Consider the following 11,565-nt stretch of genomic DNA (forward strand, 5'->3'; position numbering starts at 1 on the left):
TGTCATAGATATTATAACCCAGGGTGATGTTGGGTAAGAGGTGGCCCTTCTGGTTAATGTCCTCAACAGCAAAAAGGTAGGGCATAAATTTCCAACAAAGCTTCAGTGTTTTTCTGCAGGTACAAATGGATCAATGAAAATAACATTTGGCTTTCATTCCATGGTAATACAACATTTAACACACTCAATCACCATTTTGCTTCCAAACTGTTTATAATAATCCAATATATTTATTTTTTAAAAAAGAATAAAAACATTTTTTATTATAATTTTTATTTTTTTATTATAAACATAGTAATATTGAAAAGTCACAACTTCAGTTTCATGTGCTAGTCTTCTAGCATTTTGATACATATTTGATGAACTGCTTCCTATATTTTAGTAAACATGGTTGATATACCCAAGTTGTTAAAGACCAGATTATTATAAACTTGATGTTCATATACTTTAAACTGTTAAAGACCAGATTATTTTTAGTGTCTTGGGTAGAGTTCAGGTTGAGCCCCTTTACTATGGAGCTTTGTTGGTTATTTTTTGTTGTTCTGGGGTTTTCTATCATTCTTTTCCTGTTTTCCATTACTTTGTTTAATTGGAAATATCCACGGACACCTGGATTATGAACCGTATAAACAAGTAAATAACTAGAGCAATCAATGAACCAACCAACTTATTTCTTCCTTTTTTAAAGAAAATAAAATAAACTCTTTTTGGTCCCTGGCATGAATTCATGAATCAAAATGAGATATATTCTCCCTTTCCATAAATTCCTATGTTCTTAATTCAAAGACATTCATCCCAGAAGCAAAGTTTACTGGAGAAAAACAATGGTGGGGTGATCTCTGATGCATATCAGAAAATATAGCATTCTATTGTACTTGGACCAGGTCTTCCACACATACCAGCTCAGCTCTGGAGTGGGGTGGAAGAGAGATTCCATTATTTCTTCCATGTCTGCACTTTAGCTTTGCTCGTAGCAAAGAATGGATAGTGGATGGGGGGAAATATCATGATTCAGCTTTTATACTTTAAAGTTTGAAATATGTTTCATGATCTGCAGTGTGCAACAGGGAGCCCAAGATGGGATCAGAAGGAAGCTAGCAAAGAGACGAGATCAGGAGAGATCACTTTGTTTTTTTAAAGGGCAAGACATTTATTGAAGTGACTGTAATGATTGCAGGACAATTCACTTACCTGTAGAATTTTGTTGAAGGACTCCTATCAAAGTTTAATAATGGAAACCTAGCATCCATTGCAGAGACTATGCCACTAATCATATAATCTCCTGGCTTGTAATGATGCTGTGGGTCCACCTCACTCTGGTGCAGAGTCAGGAGGCATTTGGCTTTGTGCATCACACCAGATCCCAATGGCCACAGAATCAGCACGAAGAGAAGCAGCAGCAACATGTATTGTGTTCCTGACTGAGACTTCTCTGTGTCACCTGCTTTTTAAGAGCGAAAAAGAAGAGCTGGAAGAAACCAAAATCTCTTTCCTGGCAGAAGTTTCAGATCTGATCACAGTCAGCCAAGAGACATCAACAGAATCAGCCCTGATGGCTCAATGTTTATAAGGCAGTACTGCAGGCCACTTCTGCTGACTGCTGGCTTCCAGCAATCCGGCAATTCAAATCTCCCTAGGCTGAAGGTTGACTCAGCCTTCCATCCTTCCCAGGTGGGTAAAATGAGGATCCAGATTGTTGGGGGCAATATGCTGACTCTGTAAAACCACTTAGAGTGGTCTGTAAAGCACTGTGACCCAGTAAATCAGTCCAACTGCTATTGCTATTGCTCTAATACTACCCTGAGATTTGCTTTCTGTCTCCAGAGACATTGACCTACTGAGAATTTCAGAGACAGACTTCATCCAACATTGCTTGTGAGTCTGATAATTGACATCAAAATGATTTCTGACACATTTGTGCTAATTTTGGGGGGAATTTTGCAGAAAGGTCTCTAGAGTCCTAACATAATGTTACAGATGAAAATACCTAACCTGATATCTGTAAATATGTGTGCTTGTTTATATGTCATTGTGTGATGTCATTGTGTCACTTACCATTGGTTAGTACTTACCATTAGCCCCGCCTTCTCTGTATATAAGTTCTTGCTCCTCCCAGATTAGTGCTTGTCTAATTGTGTTCCTGAGGAAGAAAAGAAATAAATATTACTATTACAAGAAAGCCTACAGTCTCTTATATATGGGCCTAACCAGGATAACCAAACTAGCAACAAATTGGTAGCAAGAGGATGGTTTGGTAGGCCCAACCGAACATAAAGATGCAAGACTCACATAACGACAAAAGAAGACCTGCCACCAGATACATAACGAAAAGAATGGCAGCTCAACTAACTCCTGACAAATATACACCACTTGAAAATATTAAGAAACAAACGCAATTACAAGAAAATGAACTGCTAACACCAAACAAAGAAGATGAGGTAAAAAGAAAAATACTAGAATTTATAGAAACAACTACAGCTGAATCAAATCTGCTTGTGAAAATCCGCAGCATAATAAACGACCACGGAACAGCAGCAGATAACGAAAATAACAAACAAGAAAACTGCAAGGTAAGAAATTCAACCCCTGACTTCAAAAATGACACCAAAGATGGCGACAGCTTCCCGCCTTTTTCATGGCAGCCATCTTACCCACCTAATACCTCTAAAATGCCTGACCAATTACTAAAAGAATTCCAAACCTCAAACTACGAAATAAAAAACAAAACCTACCAAGAAGATGATTACCCGAGTCCAAAAACAAATAAAAAACAATTATTTAAACAAAACAAAGCTCAACCTACTGAAGTAGAAATAGACAATGCTATACAGGTGCTAACTGCAGCACTCGGGACTAAACTAACAATACCAAACAAACAACCAGAAAATGAAATAGAAAATTCTAAACTACCATCTACCAAAGGCCAAAAAGAAATAGACTGTCTAAAGAAAGGCCTAGCCACCCGAAGAAAGACAAGCTGGCAATCATACTTACCTACTGAAGAGCAGCTCCCTGAACAACCCGGCTCCATTGGCAATGGCGGCCCGCCTCAAGCTCCACTTACTGACGACCTCAGAGAAGACTCCCCGATGAGCAGAGCAGCACCCCAGGCATTCTTCAGTCACCAGAGGCCCTCCGGAAACAAAGCAGAGCAACAGAAGGCCGTCTGGGACTTCACCCCAGGAGCTGCAGACACAGGAACCTCCCTCATCGACTGCTGGAGAAAAATGAGGACTGAGCATGCCCAGAACGAGCCTGCAAAGAAAGAAGAAGGAAACATAAATACAAGTCAGCGCAACATAGAGATAAGTAAATACAGACATACATCTACCATACCCAGGCCTTATTGTGAGTATGCTAAGGTCTTAAATCATGGACAGCTACTAAACATGAATAACACCTCACTACACTCAGGGACAATACCTCCAGACTTTATAAAATTGAAATTAGATGGAAGCAACTTAATGGAATGGGATCAGTGTTTACAGATTGTATATATGAAAGAAAATGTTTTATTTTTTATTGATAACCCACCAAATAAGCCTTGGACCTATGAAATAGACTGCCTCCACCACAAAGCATACTATATGTTAATTGTTTCTATTTCCCCAAGTATACTCCCCAGTATAGAGCATAATTTAACTGTTTTTGAAGTATATCAAAAATTATTCAGACTGTTCTATAGCAAAAATGTAGCCACTACCACAAAAATCTCTAGGGAATTTATTAGGAAAGGTAAATAAGTATCTAGGAGTCCAAATTGACAAAACAGATAAGGGGTTCAAATTATCTCAGAAAGACAAGATTATGGAACTCATACAAAAATGTAACTTAATTAATTCAAAAATTTGTGATACTCCTATGTCAACTGATTTTTATAGGAATGTGTATAATGAGTACGAACCATTCAAGGATAACACGTTATATCGATCAATTATTGGGTCCTTATTATACATATCTAATTGGACCAGGCCTGATATCACCCTTGCTGTAAATTTGTTGTCAAGACATGTAAGCAATCCTAACTCATACCACTGGGAAGGAATTAAGAGGATTCTAAAATATCTAAAGTCTAGCATTGATATGTGCTTATTCTTAGAACCATTCATTTCTGAAAAACCAACTTTGACCTGCTACGCTGATGCTGATTGGGCTACTGATTCAAAAACCAGAAAAAGTACTTCTGGATATGTTTTTCTTATAAATGGCTGTGTGGTGCACTGGTACACAGGCAAACAGAATTTAATTGCCACTTCCACAGCGGAAGCCGAATATGTTTGTTTATCCAAAGCGGTCAACAATCTAACTTGGTTCGATGACTTGTTAACCAATGTGTGGGATGAACCTGTTTATCCAATTATTATCAATGAGGACAATAAGGCAGCAATTGATATATCAGCTTCCGAAGCAATAGGTCAACGATCTCGACATATCGATATAAAATATAAACATGTAAGACAACTGTCAAGTATAGGATTTATTAAAGCTATCCATTGCAATACTAGTGAACAAATTGCTGATATCCTCACTAAGCCATTGCCAACCAAACAACATATGTATTTGACTTCCAAACTTGATGTGCATATATAATCTTAATAACCCACCATTAGTTAGGTATTTTAGAGGGGGATTTGTTACAGATGAAAATACCTAACCTGATATCTGTAAATATGTGTGCTTGTTTATATGTCATTGTGTGATGTCATTGTGTCACTTACCATTGGTTAGTACTTACCATTAGCCCCGCCTTCTCTGTATATAAGTTCTTGCTCCTCCCAGATTAGTGCTTGTCTAATTGTGTTCCTGAGGAAGAAAAGAAATAAATATTACTATTACAAGAAAGCCTACAGTCTCTTATATATGGGCCTAACCAGGATAACCAAACTAGCAACACATAAAGACAACGAATAAATCACTATGATTTTGATAACTGAATGGAAAAGAACTTTCAGCTCTCTGAACCCTTTGAAAACTTTGAAGATGGGCCATGAGGGAGACTAAAGAGTTTGGCTCAAATCTTTAGAATAAAATACTTTCAGAAAAACTGGGATAAAGAGAGATTTTTCTCTGAAATGTTATAGGGTTTCCTGCCTAAGCAGGGGTTTGGACTAGAAGACCTCCAAGGTCCCCTTTGTTATTCTATTTTAGTGTCTTAATATCAAATAAATCAGAATTGAGTTGGAAGGGACTTTGGAGATCTTTTAGTCCAACCTCCTGCTCAACCTCCTGGCTTTTCATCTAGTTCCCCCCCCCCATGGTGGATTTCAATTTTTTTTACTACTGGTTCTGTGGGCGTGGCTTGGTGGGCGTGGCACGGGAAGGTTAATGCAAAATACCCATTTTCTCCCGATCAGCTGGGACTCAGGAGGCAGACAATAGATGGGGGTGGGGGCAGTCAGTGGTATTTGCTGGTTCTCTGAACTACTCAAAATTTTCACTACCGGTTCTCCAGAAGTAGTCAGAACTTGCTGAAACCCAACTCTATTCCCACCTTCTACATTTTGGATGAAAAAGTTGTCAGTTAGGGATCTTTTTGCTCTCCCACATGATGCACAGGTTTCCTTCCAGTTGATATAAGGGTAGTTAAACTCTCCCATTACTACTGTGGTATGTTTCCATTTGTGGATTGATTAGCAAAAGGTTCATCCATTTCTTCTGCTTTGTTGGGTGGCCTGTAGCATTTGCCAATAGCAATGTCAATCTTTTTTTCCTTTTATATTGACTCCTATGGATTCTAGCAGGTTTTCATCATTGGGTTTGTGTATTTCTCTACAGATATAATGATCTTTTATATATAATGCAACTCCACCTTCTCTTTGTTTGGTCTATTTCTTTTGAATAGTTTGTATCCTTCCATCAGTACATTCCAGTCCTGAATTTCATCCCACCAATGGAGGTAGGCTTTTTACCTAGGAGAATTTATGTACCTGTGAATCCCACTTAGTGATGAGTTATTACTCCCTATTTTGCGACAGACAAATATGGAGATCAGCAAATGATTTCCTCTTGATTTTACTACTTTACTCGCCACTTATCCTTCCCATTAAATTTAACAAATTCTTTTTTTTTTATTGCAAAAGTTTTACAATTACATTTTCACCCCTTTCCCCCCCCCCGCCTCCCCCCCAAACTTCCCAACCTCCCTAACCCTCCCTAACCCTACCCTCCCCCCAGACTTCCCTGTAATATATTCATACTCATAAAAAACCCTTAATATAACACTCATATATAAACTTGAACCCCTCCCTCCCCTGTATAATTTTTCTCTTTACCTCATTACATTAAAATATTTCCAATACATTATTTTCAAATAAAAGCTATTTGATACTTTCTAGTTTGATATTTGTTCTGAACATATTCTATCCACCTTTTCCATTCCCATTCATAAGTCTCGTGAACAATCTTTTAGATATGCTGAAATCTTCGCCATCTCTGCAAAACTGGCCATCTTCAAAGTCCATTCCTCGATAGTGGGCAAAGCTTCATTCTTCCAGTATTTACCTATCAACAATCTTGCTGCTGTTATCATATACAATATCAATTTTGTTTCACCCAATGTAAAACCCTTAACTATACCCAATAAAAACAATTGTGGAGAAAATTGAATTTTTTTCTTCAAAACATTCTGCATGACCCACCAAATTTTTATCCAAAAAGCCTTAACTTTCCTACAGGTCCACCAAACATGATAATACGTAGCATCCAACCATTCACATCTCCAACATTTTGGCTGAACATTAGGGTACATACATGACAACTTTTTGGGATCTAAATGCCATCTATAAAACATTTTATAGAAATTTTCCCTCAGGTTCTGCGACTGTGTAAATTTAACATTCTGAACCCAAATTTTTTCCCATGTTTCCAACATCACTGGTTCTTCAAAATTTTGTGCCAACTTAATCATACAATCTTTAACTAATTCAGTTTCTGAGTCCCTTTCTAGCAAAACATTATAAAGCCTTTTGATATGCATTGGACCTTTCTCTCTTATATGTCTAACCAATTCTTCCTCGTGCAACATAATACCAGTTTTTTGGTCCTCTTTCCATCTCAATTGTAATTGATTATATTGTAACCAAGTTAAATTAATCCCTTCATCCAACAGTGTCTGCAATGTCTTCAGCTGCCATCTGCCCGCATCTGTAAAAAGAACCTCTTTGTATAAACCCCCCCCCCGAGTGACATTATATTTGTATTCCACAAAGTATGACCAAGATCCAGCCATAGCGGTATTTTATAATCCCATTTGAGTCGGTGCTTCTTCCAAACTCTCATCAAAGAGTCTCTAAGTATATGACTTTTAAATACTTTATCAACTTTGTCATCATAAAATAAGTAAGCATGCCATCCAAATTCGAGATCAAAACTTTCTGCATTCAATATTCCAGTCTTTTTCCTTCCAAACCAATCACTTGTTAAAGTTAAAGCTGCTGCATCATAATATAACTGTAGGTTTGGAAGTTTAAGACCTCCTCTTTCTGGAACATCTTGCATAATTTTCAATTTCACTCTCGGCTTCTTCTCGTTCCAGACGAACTTATTCACTCCAGATTGCCAAACTTTCAATTGTTTATCACTTTTAAGCACCGGAATCATTTGAAACAAAAAAAGAAATCTTGGCAAAATATTCATCTTAACTGCTGCTATTCTTCCAAGTAGAGACAGCTGCAGTTTTTTCCAAGTCTCCATATCTTTCTGCACCTCTCGCCACAACACCTCGTAGTTATTTTGAAACAATTTCATATTTGATTCTGCAACCTGAACTCCTAGATATTTTACCTTAGGTACAGTCTCAAAACCTGCCCTCCTTTCAAGCTCATATTTACGATCTTGTGTCATGTTTTTAGCTATCATTTTAGTCTTTTTTGGATTCAATCTAAAACCTGAAACTTTACCATAGTCTTGTATAATGTCCTTCATCAAGATTATTGATTCCATTGGTTGTGATAGGGTAACAACCAGATCATCTGCAAATGCCTTTATTCTGTAATCCTCTTGCCTCATCTTTATACCTTTCAAAATATTAGAGTCCCGTATTGTATTTAGCAAGACTTCTAGTGTTAAAATAAATAAAAGTGGGGACAACGGACATCCCTGTCTTGTTCCTTTTTCAATTTTAAACTCTGTTGTCAGACTTCCATTAATTATGATCTGTGCCTTTTGCTCTTGGTAAATTGCCGAAATCGCCTGTATAAATTGATCCCCAAAGTCCATCTTTTTCAAAGTCTTTAATAGAAAATTCCAATCCACTCTATCAAAGGCCTTCTCTGCATCCAAAAAGACCAGCACTGCAGGGATCTGTTTATTCTTCTCAAGATATTCCAATAAATCTATTACTTGCCTTACATTATCCTTCATATATCTGCCCTCGATAAATCCCGCTTGATCATCATGAATCACCTTTTGAATTACTGGCATCAACCTGTTGGCTAGTACTTTCGCAAAAATTTTATAATCTGTATTCAAAAGAGATATTGGTCTATAGTTCTCTGGTTTTTTAGGACCGATTTGTTCTTTTGGTATCAAAGATATGTAAGCTGTTGTCCATGATGGGGGTATTTTACCCCCTTGCTGAATATTGCAAAATAAATCTCTAAGTTGTTCCACCATTTCAGCTTGCAAAGTTTTGTAATACACTGCAGTCAAGCCGTCTGTGCCAGGAGCTTTGGCTGTTTTTAACTGTTTAATTGCTACTATTATCTCCTCCTCTGTTATAGGATAATTCATTCTTTCCTTTTGTTGATCAGTAATTTTTGTAACTCTTTTATCATTTAAATATTTTTCTATAAGTCCATTCTGCACCTCCTCTTTAGCATATAATTTAGTATAATAGTCCACAAAAGCTTCTTTAATTAATTTTTGTTGAAAAATTTCTTTCCCTCCAATATCAATACTATCAATAGTCCGTATACTTTGTTTTTTCCTCAATGTGTAAGCCAACCATCTGCCCGGTTTATTAGCGTTACAAAATGTGTTGTGCTTCGCATATTGTAAATTTGTTGCGACTTGTTCCGCCATAAGCATTTGAAATTGGTCTTTCAAAAGTTTTATAGCACTACGTATTCTTTCATCTGTTGGATTTTTAATAAGTAACTGTTCTTTATTCTTTATTTCTATTTCCAATTCAGATCTTTTCTTTTGTCGGAACAGTCTATGTTTAGAATTCATGTAAATAAGTACCCCTCTCATATAAGCTTTACTTGCATCCCACACAATTTCAATTGGGGTACCTTTATTCAAATTTATTTCAAAGAATTCTTTCAAATGCTTTTTAAGTTCTGTTGTATTTTTTTCATATCTAAACAAATTCTCATTTAATCTCCAAGAACGTCTCTCAACCTTATCCATCTCAATTTCTATCCATACTGGGCTATGGTCAGTCAAAGTTCTTGGAAAAATCTTTGTTCTTTTTGTCTTAACAAGTAAATCATCTGTCAACAAAATAAAGTCAATCCTAGAGAAGGATCTGTGTCTGTCAGAAAAAAAAGTATAGTCCAATTCTTTTGGATTATGTATTCTCCAAACATCTTTTAGTTCCATATCTTCTTTCATGTCAAAAAAGGTCTGTGGTAATCTGATTCTAGACTTTGCCAAACTCTTTTTATCTAATTTAGAATCAATTACTCCATTCCAGTCTCCCATAATTAAAATAGATCTGTAATCCCATTGCAATATTTTAGTATGTAACATCTTATAAAAATAGTCCTGTTGTTGATTGGGAGCATAAATCCCAATCAGAAGAATTTGGCCATTTACTGTAGACAATTCAATTGCTACAAACCTACCATCTTCATCTGTTTCTATAACTTTAGCTGTTAACTTTTTATTTACATAAATTACCACACCATTCTTTTTTTGCGAAGTTGAAGATATAAAATGTGTTCCTAGTTTGGAGTTTATCAAATATTTTTGATCTTGAGTTGTGATATGCGTTTCTTGTAAACAAATTATATCATTATTAAATTGTTTCAAATATGTAAATAATTTCTTCCTTTTCTGTGCTGAATTCAACCCATTAACATTCCAGGATAAACACTTAAATATCATCAGCCTCTTTCTGGAGCAAAGAGCAAAATAATTGAAGATCATCCGAAAGCTTCGATCTCGCTCCTCCCATAGCTCCAATCTCTTGTGCAGTACTCTTATCTGCCTCCTTGTCTTGTCTTTCCTGTTGTTGTTGTTGCTTTTGTTTAAGTAACTTAGCTTGAGCTCGAGTTATACGTTGATCCTTAACTTCAATCATCCGAACCGGGTCTAAGATTGGAGAAGATTCCAGCAAGGGCTCATCCAGAAAACCTCCTTCTGCACCTTGCACTTCTTCTAATTCCTGCTTAGACTGTTCTTGCAGTTCTCGTTGAGGTTGCTTCTCTTCACTCTCTTTAATCTCCAAAACTGTAGATGTACGTGGAGATGGTGTTCTTTCCTTAAGAATAGTAGTGTAGAAGTGCTGTGCCTTCTCCACGGTATTCAAAGGATATCTTTCTCCCTTGTATCTGAAAATTATGCCGACTGGTGCGTCCCACCGGAAAGGTATCTGTAAATTTTGCAATTCCTTAACAAGAAAACCAAATTCTTTTCTAGCTTTCAGCATTTTAGGAGGCAACTCTTTATAAATTCCAATTCGTGAGCCCCCCACTTGTACAGAAGTGTAAAAGGATTTTTGCAGGATATCGTTTCTTATTTCTCTATCTGTAAAGTATATGACCACATCTCTAGGTAATTGTCTTTGTCTAGCCACCCAAGAGTTCACTCTGTAAATTTTATCTATTTTGTGAAAAACCACATCTGGATTGACTTGTAAAATCTTAGCCAGGGCCTCAGAACAAACTTGTCTCAAATCCTGTCTTTCCTCCTCTCGAATTCCTCGAAGCCGTATAGCAAACTCCATTGCCCTGAATTGTATCATGACAATCTCGTCTTCAACTCTTTGCATTTTATTATCAACATCAGCAATTTTATAATCATTGTCTTTCATCTTAACATTAACTTCTGATTTAAGTTCTTCAACTTTATAATCAACTTTCCCAATAAATTCTGCCAGGCCAGATGCCACTTCTGATATTTTTTTGGTCACCTTATTTTGATTCTGTTTCACCATATCTTTAACTTCATTAATTTCTTGCATAAACTCCTGATGTGATTTTTGAAGTTTATCATCTATCTCCTGATGTGATTTTTGAAGTTTATCATCTATCTCCTGTTGAGATTTTTGAAATTTATCATCCAAAGTTTTAGAAATAAATTCTTTTAAATCTCCCACATCAAATTCTTTTTTCTGAGTCTGTAACTGTTGAGCAGGAGGAAGCTGCGTTTCATGTTTGTGTGTGGGGGATCCCCCCCCGTTGCCTTCCCTTCCTGCTTCTTTGAAGCCATCCTGCCACGTAGGCTAGTTTTTCTGAAGAGGGAAGTTCCTTTTCCTTTCCCTCCTGCACAAAGACTTCTAAAAAAGTCCCCCAGATTTAGTCAAATAAAACTGAAGTAAAACAAAGTCAAATTTTTAGAAAAAGGAATTTTTTCTTTAGGTAAAGCAACTTTGTAGCAGCTTTGTAGCTTTATAGCAAA

At 36.6% G+C, this 11,565-nt stretch overlaps 1 long non-coding RNA gene across 1 annotated transcript; it reads right to left on the bottom strand.

The window, feature by feature from the left end:
• Positions 1–2,005: 2,005 nt before the first annotated feature.
• Positions 2,006–4,874, bottom strand: LOC148115989 (uncharacterized). Its single transcript, XR_015732721.1, has 3 exons — positions 4,736–4,874; positions 2,995–3,255; positions 2,006–2,140 (listed from the first exon to the last, which is right to left on the bottom strand). It is a non-coding gene; the product is annotated as an uncharacterized LOC148115989 (long non-coding RNA).
• Positions 4,875–11,565: the final 6,691 nt, after the last annotated feature.

This window comes from Pantherophis guttatus, chromosome 2 (genome assembly GCF_059756535.1).
Source record: "Pantherophis guttatus breed Tessera chromosome 2, ASM5975653v1, whole genome shotgun sequence".
NCBI lineage: Eukaryota > Metazoa > Chordata > Lepidosauria > Squamata > Colubridae > Pantherophis > Pantherophis guttatus.